Consider the following 9,695-nt stretch of genomic DNA (forward strand, 5'->3'; position numbering starts at 1 on the left):
ACAGCTGTTTCTTTCTGTCTACACAGCGAAAACTCTCACGCAGACCTTTATAATCTTGCACTGCGACTGCTGCAACCACTTCCTTTCTGGCCTCAACAAATGTGGTCTCTTAAAGGTGTTCAACAGGCTGCTACAAAAATATCATCTTCCTGACTCAGTTTGACCATTTCACACCCTTTGCATCTTTCCTTTTTCCACTGCGCCAAGCACAAAAAATGTATCTCCACTTTTAAGGCACTTCATGGACAATTTGTGCTCTCTATATAATTTCATACAATACTGAGCCATTAACCCTGCCTCCACTCTGCCAATCATGGGCATCAACTGAACCCCCGCTTAGGGGAGGCTAGCCTGCCAGCCCGGTCCTTCCACTTGAGCCTCAAGGAATCGTGGCCCACCCTCCCAGCCATGCCAGCTGGCCCCCCCATCGCCAGAACCCAGTGCTGGGCGGAGCTGCCAGACTCTCCAGCTCTGGGCCAAGACGCCAGCGGGCCTGAGCTCCAGACTGCCAGCTGGAGCTTAGTGAGCCCTACAGGCTTCAGGGAAGAGTGGGAGGAAGGCGGGGCCTCGGGGCAGAACATGGGCTGGGCCATGGCCTGGCTCAGGGCAGGCTTAGCCTGCCCTGGCCTTTGATACTTGCTGGCGCTGCCCATGCTGCCAATGATAGCATCTGTGTGTCAAAATTTTCCAACATTACCCTTTCACAAGCCCCCTTCCCTAACAGACAGCCTAACCACCTCCCAACACACACACTTTCCTTTTGCTCTCTTTTGAGAGGGATCTGGTCGATTGCAGTCTCTCCCTTCCCTCCTGATTTCCTCTGAGAAGGGAGGGCAGCTGGTTTGCACATTACCTTTATTTTCTGTCATGGTGGGGGCACCTGCAAATATCAGCCAGTGCCCACCAATTGACAGAAAAATCTTCAGGAGAGCAACCTGCTGAAAGACCTTCATTTTATGGTCTGAAGATCCCACAATGCACAAAGGCACTATGGAATTCCCAGAATAGAAGCCAATTTCAAGCAAACCTGCACCTCCTTGAGAACCTCAACAGATCTGGGTTTGTTTTCAGATTGTTTAAGAAAAAAGAAAAAAAAAAAGGTTCACACAGTCACACTTAGAAACAAAGATGTCACAAAATCTGTCTGGGTGAAATTCACCCCCATGCAGAGGGACAGCAAAAAGCCTATATGCCACTGAAGACCTCAAAATAAGGCATACATGGGACTTCATTTGGTGCATAGGCCTTCTGCACAGGGCTGAATGTCGGCCTCTGCAGCCATCAGCAAAGATGTCAGATGGTCTCTCTTTGTGATCGAGGTATATGGATTCTTTAAGTCTTTTGAAGATGACAAGTACTATATAAACACATCTTATCTTTACTCTTACCCCATGAGATTTACTATTACTACTACTAGTGCAAAGTACTAAATGATACTGATTATCTTCATGGTATCACCAGAAACAAGTAAACAAACCAAAAACCCATAGAAGTGTTATCTACAAACAACCTGCATAAAAAGCTTTGAAAGAATCTTATTGAAAAAAATAGTTGATTTTAAAGCTTTCTGGGTATTCTGGAGGCTATAGATACAGACACACACAAATAATGCATGCCATGCTGTGCAGTTTTTAATTTCTCTCAGACATTTCTTATGGGACTCTGACTGGCAGGTTTTCTGTTCTGCCTGGCTTTTATTGAAACACTTCTGGGTATCTCTAATTACACCTGCGGTGTAAGGGATCCTATTACTTGCCATGACTTATCTACCACAGAAGATGATGGGTATACTGCAGGTAGCAGATTGGCCACCACATATACAATTTTCTAATTGCTAGTTTCACTCTTGTTTGTAGGGAGGAGCTGCATATGAGGAAGGACTCTTCTTCCAGAAGCAGTAGCCAAGTGTATGCTAGATGCAGGTAAGGAAATGGAAAGGAGTAAAAGTACAAAGGGAAAAGATACCAAGACCCCTATATTATTTAAAAAAAGGGTTAGTTCTCTTTTGTTGTTGCATTTTTGTCAGAGACATTTGTATTTGTGCTGAATATTATAATACACAACACAGCACAGCAGTGATTGCCCATCACTGTTTGTGCTCTTTCTGTGAGAACTGGGCAGCGTTTTTTCTTTGAATACATCATTTACAGCTTGCCGCAGTGATTCTACAAAGTCAATACGTATCCTTAACACAAAGCAAAGAATGAAGGGCATTATAAAGTGAGAGAGGAATAGGGAGAGTCCAGTATCAGAGAAAGAATGAATCCCATTGCGCAAGCACATCACAAGTTCTATTGATAGCAATAAAGCCACTTTTTTTGTTTTTACACAAAGTAAAAAAAAAGTTTATGTAATATTTAAAGCTGTGTCTAGACATCTTGGGTGCAAACTCCATTTCACTACCCACAAACTCCCTTGTAATAAATTATTATATTGTTGCCCTCGGGGAAAAAAAAAAGGATCTAATCTATTTACCTATGCATGTAGGAACTTGTGTTTTAGGATACTCTGGTTAGCTCTTTCTGGTTTCCACAGTAACTGACAGAGCACTGCTGCTACATTCAAAAAGCACTTAGATTTGCAGTTTAGACATACCATAAGCCCAGGCTTGAGCTCATGTTCAAGCCTAACCCTCCTTGCGTCTACACTACAATTGCACTAACCCAGGGTTCAGACCCAGGGTCTTGGGACCCTGAAGGGCTGGAGGGTTCGAGCTCGAGTTAAGCTGCAACCCAGGGTCTGAGCCCTATTGCTTTGCAGCATAGACACAGCTCTGCTTGACTCAAATACCAGAAGTCAGCCAGAAGTATCCCACAATTCCATGGGACAACTTCCTAACAATCTGCAATCCACTTTATTGAAAACTGAAGATGCACCCCTTTGATGAATGGCAGCAGCTAAGGCCAGCATTAACCAATTATTTTCCAATCACCGATCTGTAAGCACACTATGAGAGCACCTCCTGGGTTTGCCACAGAGAGTGAACCAGTGAAGACCTTTGCAAAGCAAACTGCTTCATGGTCACAGGAGCACAGACAGATTTTGGTGAACCTCTGGTGCAAGGCCAGTAAAACTCTGCACTTCAGCGAAAGCACCAGAAATGTCCATGCATACTGGCAGACCCCTAAAAATCTGGCAGCTCTGCGGAGTTTCCGGACAGGTGATCAGTGCAGTGAGTATATTAAGAAGCTGAAGAGCAAGTATCGGAAGACCAGGGACAAGAACTGCACCTTGGGCAACTTGTCAATGACATGCTCATTTTATGACGACTTTGACAGGTCCTGGGCACTGTGCCCAGCATGGAGCCAACCGGGTTTCATGATGACCTGGTCAGCTGCGATGGTGCCCTGCTGGTACCTGAATCCAGCATGGGGACGGATGGGATCCAGCTGTAGGCTTCCAGCCAGGTTATGAAATACCTCTTAATGAAACCAGTCCTAGAGCAGGCTGTGGATCAGGATCAACAGCAAATTCTTGGTCCCCACTTGCTAGGGTGATCATATTTCCCAAAGGGAAAATGGGAACCACACAGGCAGCCCGAGCCCTTCCACCCCTCCTCCCGCATTGAGCTGGCTCGAGCCCTCCCCCCTCCCCATTCAGGGCTGGCTCGAGCTGCTCACCGAAGCACCCCCCCTTCCTCCACATGAGGCTGGTTGCTTAAACCCTGCCTACCCCCCACATGAGACTTGCCTGCCCCCCGCCCCCATGCAAGTGACTGGCATCACCACTCATTCCTCTGTACTGCACCCCACTTTTGTGTAAAAAAAAAAGTGTGCATTTGTCCTGTTTGCTCTTGCCAACTGATCAAGCCGGCAAGAGCAAATGGGACAAATACCCACTTTTGCCAAAAAAGTTGGAACAGCCAGGACACAGCTTAAAAATTGGACTGTCCTGGCCAAAACAGGACATATGGACCCTACCACTTGGAAGAACTGTTTGATTCCCCTCCCACAAAGAAACAGCCTGCTGCCAAGCCTGCAGAGAATCCAGTGGAGACAGAAGTGGCCGCAGAGCCTGGTAAGCGTATGACTCAAATGAAGAGTTTATTATTATAGTAACAGGAGGGATTTCTGCTGTAAGAAGCAATGCAAAATGATTATACCTGGCTATGAGCGTTTGGCCACTAATGGCAGATTGTATCACGGTGCCTTGGCATCCCCTTCTTCCCAACCATGTGGCGTTCAAGATGGCAACTTGGAATTTCAAACATTCATGAAGGGCTGCAAAGGTTATTTTCACTGTTAAGGCAGAGGTTTGGTAGGGTCCTTCATAGAATATCAGAGTTGGAAGGGACCTCAGGAGGTCATCTAGTCCAACCCCCTGCCCAGAGCAGGACCAATCCCCACTAAATCATCCCAGCCAGGGCTTTGTCAAGCCTGACCTTAAAAACTTCTAAGGAAGGGAATTCCACCACCTCCCTAGGTAATGCATTCCAGTGTTTCACCACCCTCCTAGTGAAAAAGTTTTTCCTAATATCCAACCTAAACCTCCCCCACTGCAACTTGAGACCATTACTCCTCGTTCTGTCATCTGCTATCACTGAGAATAGTCTAGATCCATCCTCTTTGGATCCACCTTTCAGGTAGTTGAAAGCAGCTATCAAATCCCCCCTCATTCTTCTCTTCCGTAGACTAAACAATCCCAGTTCCCTCAGCCTCTCCTCATAAGTCATGTGTTCCAGACCCCTAATCATTTTTGTTGCCCTTCGCTGGACTCTCTCCAATTTTTCCACATCTTTCTTGTAGTGTGGGGCCCCACAGTACTCGAGATGAGGCCTCACCAATGTCGAATAGAGGGGGAACGATCACGTCCCTCGATCTGCTGGCAATGCCCCTACTCATACACCCCAAAATGCCATTGGCCTTCTTGGCAACAAGGGCACACTGTTGACTCATATCCAGCTTCTCGTCCACTGTCACCCCTAGGTCCTTCTCTGCAGAACTGCTGCCTAGCCATTCGGTCCCTAGTCTGTAGCAGTGCATTAGATTCTTCCGTTCCAAGCGCAGGACTCTGCACTTGTCCTTGTTGAACCTCATCAGATTTCTTTTGGCCCAATCCTCCAATTTGTCTAGGTCCCTCTGTATCCTATCCCTACCCTCCAGCGTATCTACCACTCCTCCCAGTTTAGTGTCATCTGCAAACTTGCTGAGGGTGCAATCCACACCATCCTCCAGATCATTAATGAAGATATTGAACAAAACTGGCCCCAGGACTGACCCTTGGGGCACTCCGCTAGATACCAGCTGCCAACTAGACATGGAGCCATTGATCACTACCCGTTGAGCCCAACAATCTAGCCAACTTTCTACCCACCTTGTAGTGCATCCATCCAGCCCATACTTCTTTAACTTGCTGACAAGAATACTGTGGGAGACCATGTCAAAAGCTTTGCTAAAGTCAAGGAATAACACGTCCACTGCTTTTCCCTTCATCCAGTTACCTCATCATAGAAGGCAATTAGATTAGTCAGGCAGGACTTTCCCTTGGTGAATCCATGCTGACTGTTCCTGATCGCTTTCCTCTCGTCTAAGTGCTTCAGAATTGATTCCTTGAGGACATGCTCCATGATTTTTTTGGGGACTGAGGTGAGGCTGACTGGCCTATAGTTCCCAGGATCCTCCTTCTTCCCTTTTTTAAAGATTGGCACTACATTAGCCTTTTTCCAGTCTTTCGGGACTTCCCCTGATCGCCATGAGTTTTCAAAGATAATGGCCAATGGCTCTGCAATCACATCTGCCAATTCCTTTAGCACTCTCAGATGCAACGCATCCAGCCCCATGGACTTGTGCACGTCCAGCTTTTCTAAATAGTCCCGAACCACTTCTTTCTTCACAGAGGGTTGGCCATCTCCTCCCCATGCTGTGCTGCCCAGTGCAGTAGTCTGGGAGCTGACCTTGTTTGTGAAGACAGAGGCAAAAAAAGCATTGAGTACATTAGCTTCCTCTGTCACTAGGTTGCTTCCCTCATTCAGTAAGGGGCCCACACTTTCCTTGGCTTTCTTCTTGTTGCCTACATACCTAAAGAAACTCTTCTTGTTACTCTTAACATCTCTCGCTAGCTGCAACTCCAGGTGTGATTTAGCCTTCCTGATTTCACTCCTACATGCCCGAGCAATATTTTTATACTCATCCCTGGTCATTTGCCCAATCTTCCACTTCTTGTAAGCCTCTTTTTTGTGTTTAAGATCAGCAAGGATTTCACTGTTAAGCCAAGCTGGTCGCCTGCCATATTTACTATTCTTTCTACACATCAGGATGGTTTGTCCCTGTAACCACAATAAGGATTCTTTAAAATACAGCCAGCTCTCCTGGACTCCTTTCCCCCTCATGTTATTCTCCCAGAGGATCCTGCCCATCAGTTCCCGGAGGGAGTCAAAGTCTGCTTTTCTGAAGTCCAGGGTCCGTATTCTGCTGCTTTCCTTTCTTCCTTGTGTCAGGATCCTGAACTCGACCATCTCATGGTCACTGCCTCCCCGGTTCCCATCCACTTTTGCTTCCCCTACTAATTCTTCCCGGTTTGTGAGCAGCAGGTCAAGAAGAGCTCCGCCCCTAGTTGGTTCCTCCAGCACCTGCACCAGGAAATTGTCCCCTACACTTTCCAAAAAGTTCCTGGATTGTCTGTGCACCTCTGTATTGCTCTCCCAGCAGATATCAGGATGATTGAAGTAGCCCATGAGAACCAGGGCATGCGATCTAGTGCACCTCTGTATTGCTCTCCCAGCAGATATCAGGATGATTGAAGTAGCCCATGAGAACCAGGGCATGCGATCTAGTAGTTTCTGCAAGTTGCCGGAAGAAAGCCTCATCCACCTCATCCCCCTGATCCAGTGTTCTATAGCCGACTCCCACCATGACATCACCCTTGTTGCTCACGCTTCTAAACTTAATCCAGAGACTCTCAGGTTTTTCTGCAGTTTCATACTTGAGCTCTGAGCAGTCATACTGCTCTCTTACATACAATGCAACTCCCCCACCTTTTCTGGCCTCCCTGTCCTTCCTGAACAGTTTATACCCATCCATGACAGTACTCCAGCCATGCGAGTTATCCCACCAAGTCTCTGTTATTCTAACAACATCATATCATCTTGTTTTCCTTTCAGTAATAAGAAATTTGCCACTCTGTAATCACTCCTTCTGGGTCTATGGTGCCATCTGTAAGCAGCCAGCTGAGTGTGTGTAGTTGTGAAACAATATTCTATTTCCCAATCTAGTCAATTTCAGTTAGAGGTAGTCTAGGCAGTCTGCGGGTCACAAAATCATTTTTCCAAAGAACTAGTAGGGTGTCAGTTATTTCGAGGAGCAGTGCACAATGTGGGGTAGAGTAAAACTGCAGATTTCAGTGGGTTTGTGTGCAGCAATAACATGGTAAGCCACATGCAAGCTACCACAGCATCATACTACTTCTCTCATGGATTCTGACACAATTAGCGTTGCCAGTTTTGGTTGCATGAATTCCTGGAGGTTTCATCACGTGACAATAATTAAAGATTAATCTTAGATTCCTGGAAACTCCAGGACAATCCTGGAGGGCTGACAACCCTCGACCCAATCCTGGCTACTGATAACTGCAAATTTTTCCTGGAGCAGGAACTCCAGATAATCTCATTGCAAGGAAGGGCGTATTTTCCAGGTATAACTGACTAGTCCATTCTTTTCACAAATGTGCTGTTCGGTCACTATACATTTGATTACTTCAGCTGCAGACACTGCAGGTTTCCCCTCAGCAGCTTGGAATAACCCCTCTGCCAATAGGGCACCACAAGAACAGTTATGCCTTCCAATGTATGAAAGGCCTGTGATGACAGAAAAAGCCTTTTGCAGAGAGGGTATTATACGTACTAGCCCAACCCTCCATATTGCAGACAGTTATGACATTTTTATGAAACAGAATAAAGTTTATAACTTTAAACTCAACACTGTCTCTGCACTTCTGTAAGTGCAATTAACAAGGCTGTGTCCAGAGACGGTACGAGGACTGAAGCATCCTGGTCACAATAATGAATGTTGTTTCACTTTAGAAATGTTACATTTTATGTCCTTGAGATTCCACAGTAATTAATTCTGTGCTCCTCCACAGAGCTACTTTAGACAATAAAACCGTGTCTCATCCTATTTCAGGCCCCTCAACCTATACATCCTACTATTCTTCAGGGACTCGATCCTGGCCCAATGTACCATCACGGACCATTTCAAAAGGAAGCGTTTCCATGATGAAGTTAGGGATGATGTTCTAGAAAGGGCAGACCAGCAGATGCTACAGCAGAAGCAGATGGACGAAAGATTGGAACAACGGCTTGCTGATGGGCAGGAGGAAAGGCTGAGGCTCGTCACCCAGGTGGCGGACAGGGTTTCAGAGAGGGAGCAGGCACTTGCAAAGCAGTTCCTGGAACAGGAACAACAGCTAAGGGAGGAGGACGGAGCTCAGAGAGAACTGCTCCAGCAACTCTAGTCTATAAATGCTGCAAAAGCTCCAGCTCCTGTTGCCTCCCCCACAGCATGGCATGATCACCCTACAACATACCCGCAGTAAGCAGTAGCTTGGACAACTTCATGTCGGGGCGGCCCACGAATTTGGGACTCAAGAGTGGCTGGGCAGGGCAACTAAACCTTATGCCGCCTTCCTTCTTCCACCACTCTCCAGTGGAAGCCTACCCCCGTCCCCGAGCTGCCAAGTGAGGGGAAAATGTGTAAAGAAGGCAAAGGAAGATATGGGGTCTGGGGGATATGTAGCGGTAGGGCGATTGTGTCAGGTATTAACTCTTTCCTACCTGTTTTTGGAGGACTGGATGGTTTTGTAATTGTGGCTAGCCTGCCGAAGACTATGAGAGTGATTTACTGATATAAGACATGTTTACAAATAGAGCATGCTATGTTTTCAAGAAAGTTTATTGCTATCACTGCATCACATCATTAAATCATGATTTGAGATAATAAAGCTATAAAGATGCTCAGGAGCAATTAAGCTTTAGTAAGCAAATGGTACTCCTATTTAGCTAGGCACAGCAATTCACATTTGAATAAATTCCATCTGTACAGCCATTGCGTCCCCTCTCCCCCAACCAAATTCATTATTCATCAAGTCATTCAAACTGACTTTGGATGATAATCAAGCCCATGCCCCTCCCATGCTCCTTCACCCCCTCCCCAAAATGAACCAGTTTTCTCCTGCAAGCACATTCGTACAGGTACGATTCCCCGCCTTCTGTTGGGCCACGCAAGTTCATCATGTGAGAACACAAAGCACCCCAGGACTTCTGCTGCCAGGGCACAACCAGCTCCTGAAGTGGTACCTGCACTTTCTGGCTGAGTGTGCTGATCCGGTGTCCCCCTGCCATCATAGTTCCATGGAGGGGGAAATAGCTCACCTCTGGTTTCACAAAGGTTGCAAAGAGCATGGCAAGTCACAGTAATGTGGACAGCATTGATGACACTGGCATCAAAACAGGTTTGTAGATACCTCCAACATGATTTTAATCTACCAAAAGCACATTCAACAACTATTCTACACCTGCTGAGAGTATAATAAAACTTGTTGTTTTTTTTTGCCAGGGCCTTTGAAATCAGGGTACAGTTTCATAAGCCAGGGCAAAAGGGAGTACACAGGATATTCCCCCCATCCCACCCCCTGAAGAACAACAGCATGGACAGTAACTCTGTTTATGTCAATGTCATTTGGTGGGAATAGTGTTCCAGCCA

The sequence above is a fragment of the Lepidochelys kempii genome, chromosome 2, assembly GCF_965140265.1.
Source record: "Lepidochelys kempii isolate rLepKem1 chromosome 2, rLepKem1.hap2, whole genome shotgun sequence".
Lineage (NCBI taxonomy): Eukaryota > Metazoa > Chordata > Testudines > Cheloniidae > Lepidochelys > Lepidochelys kempii.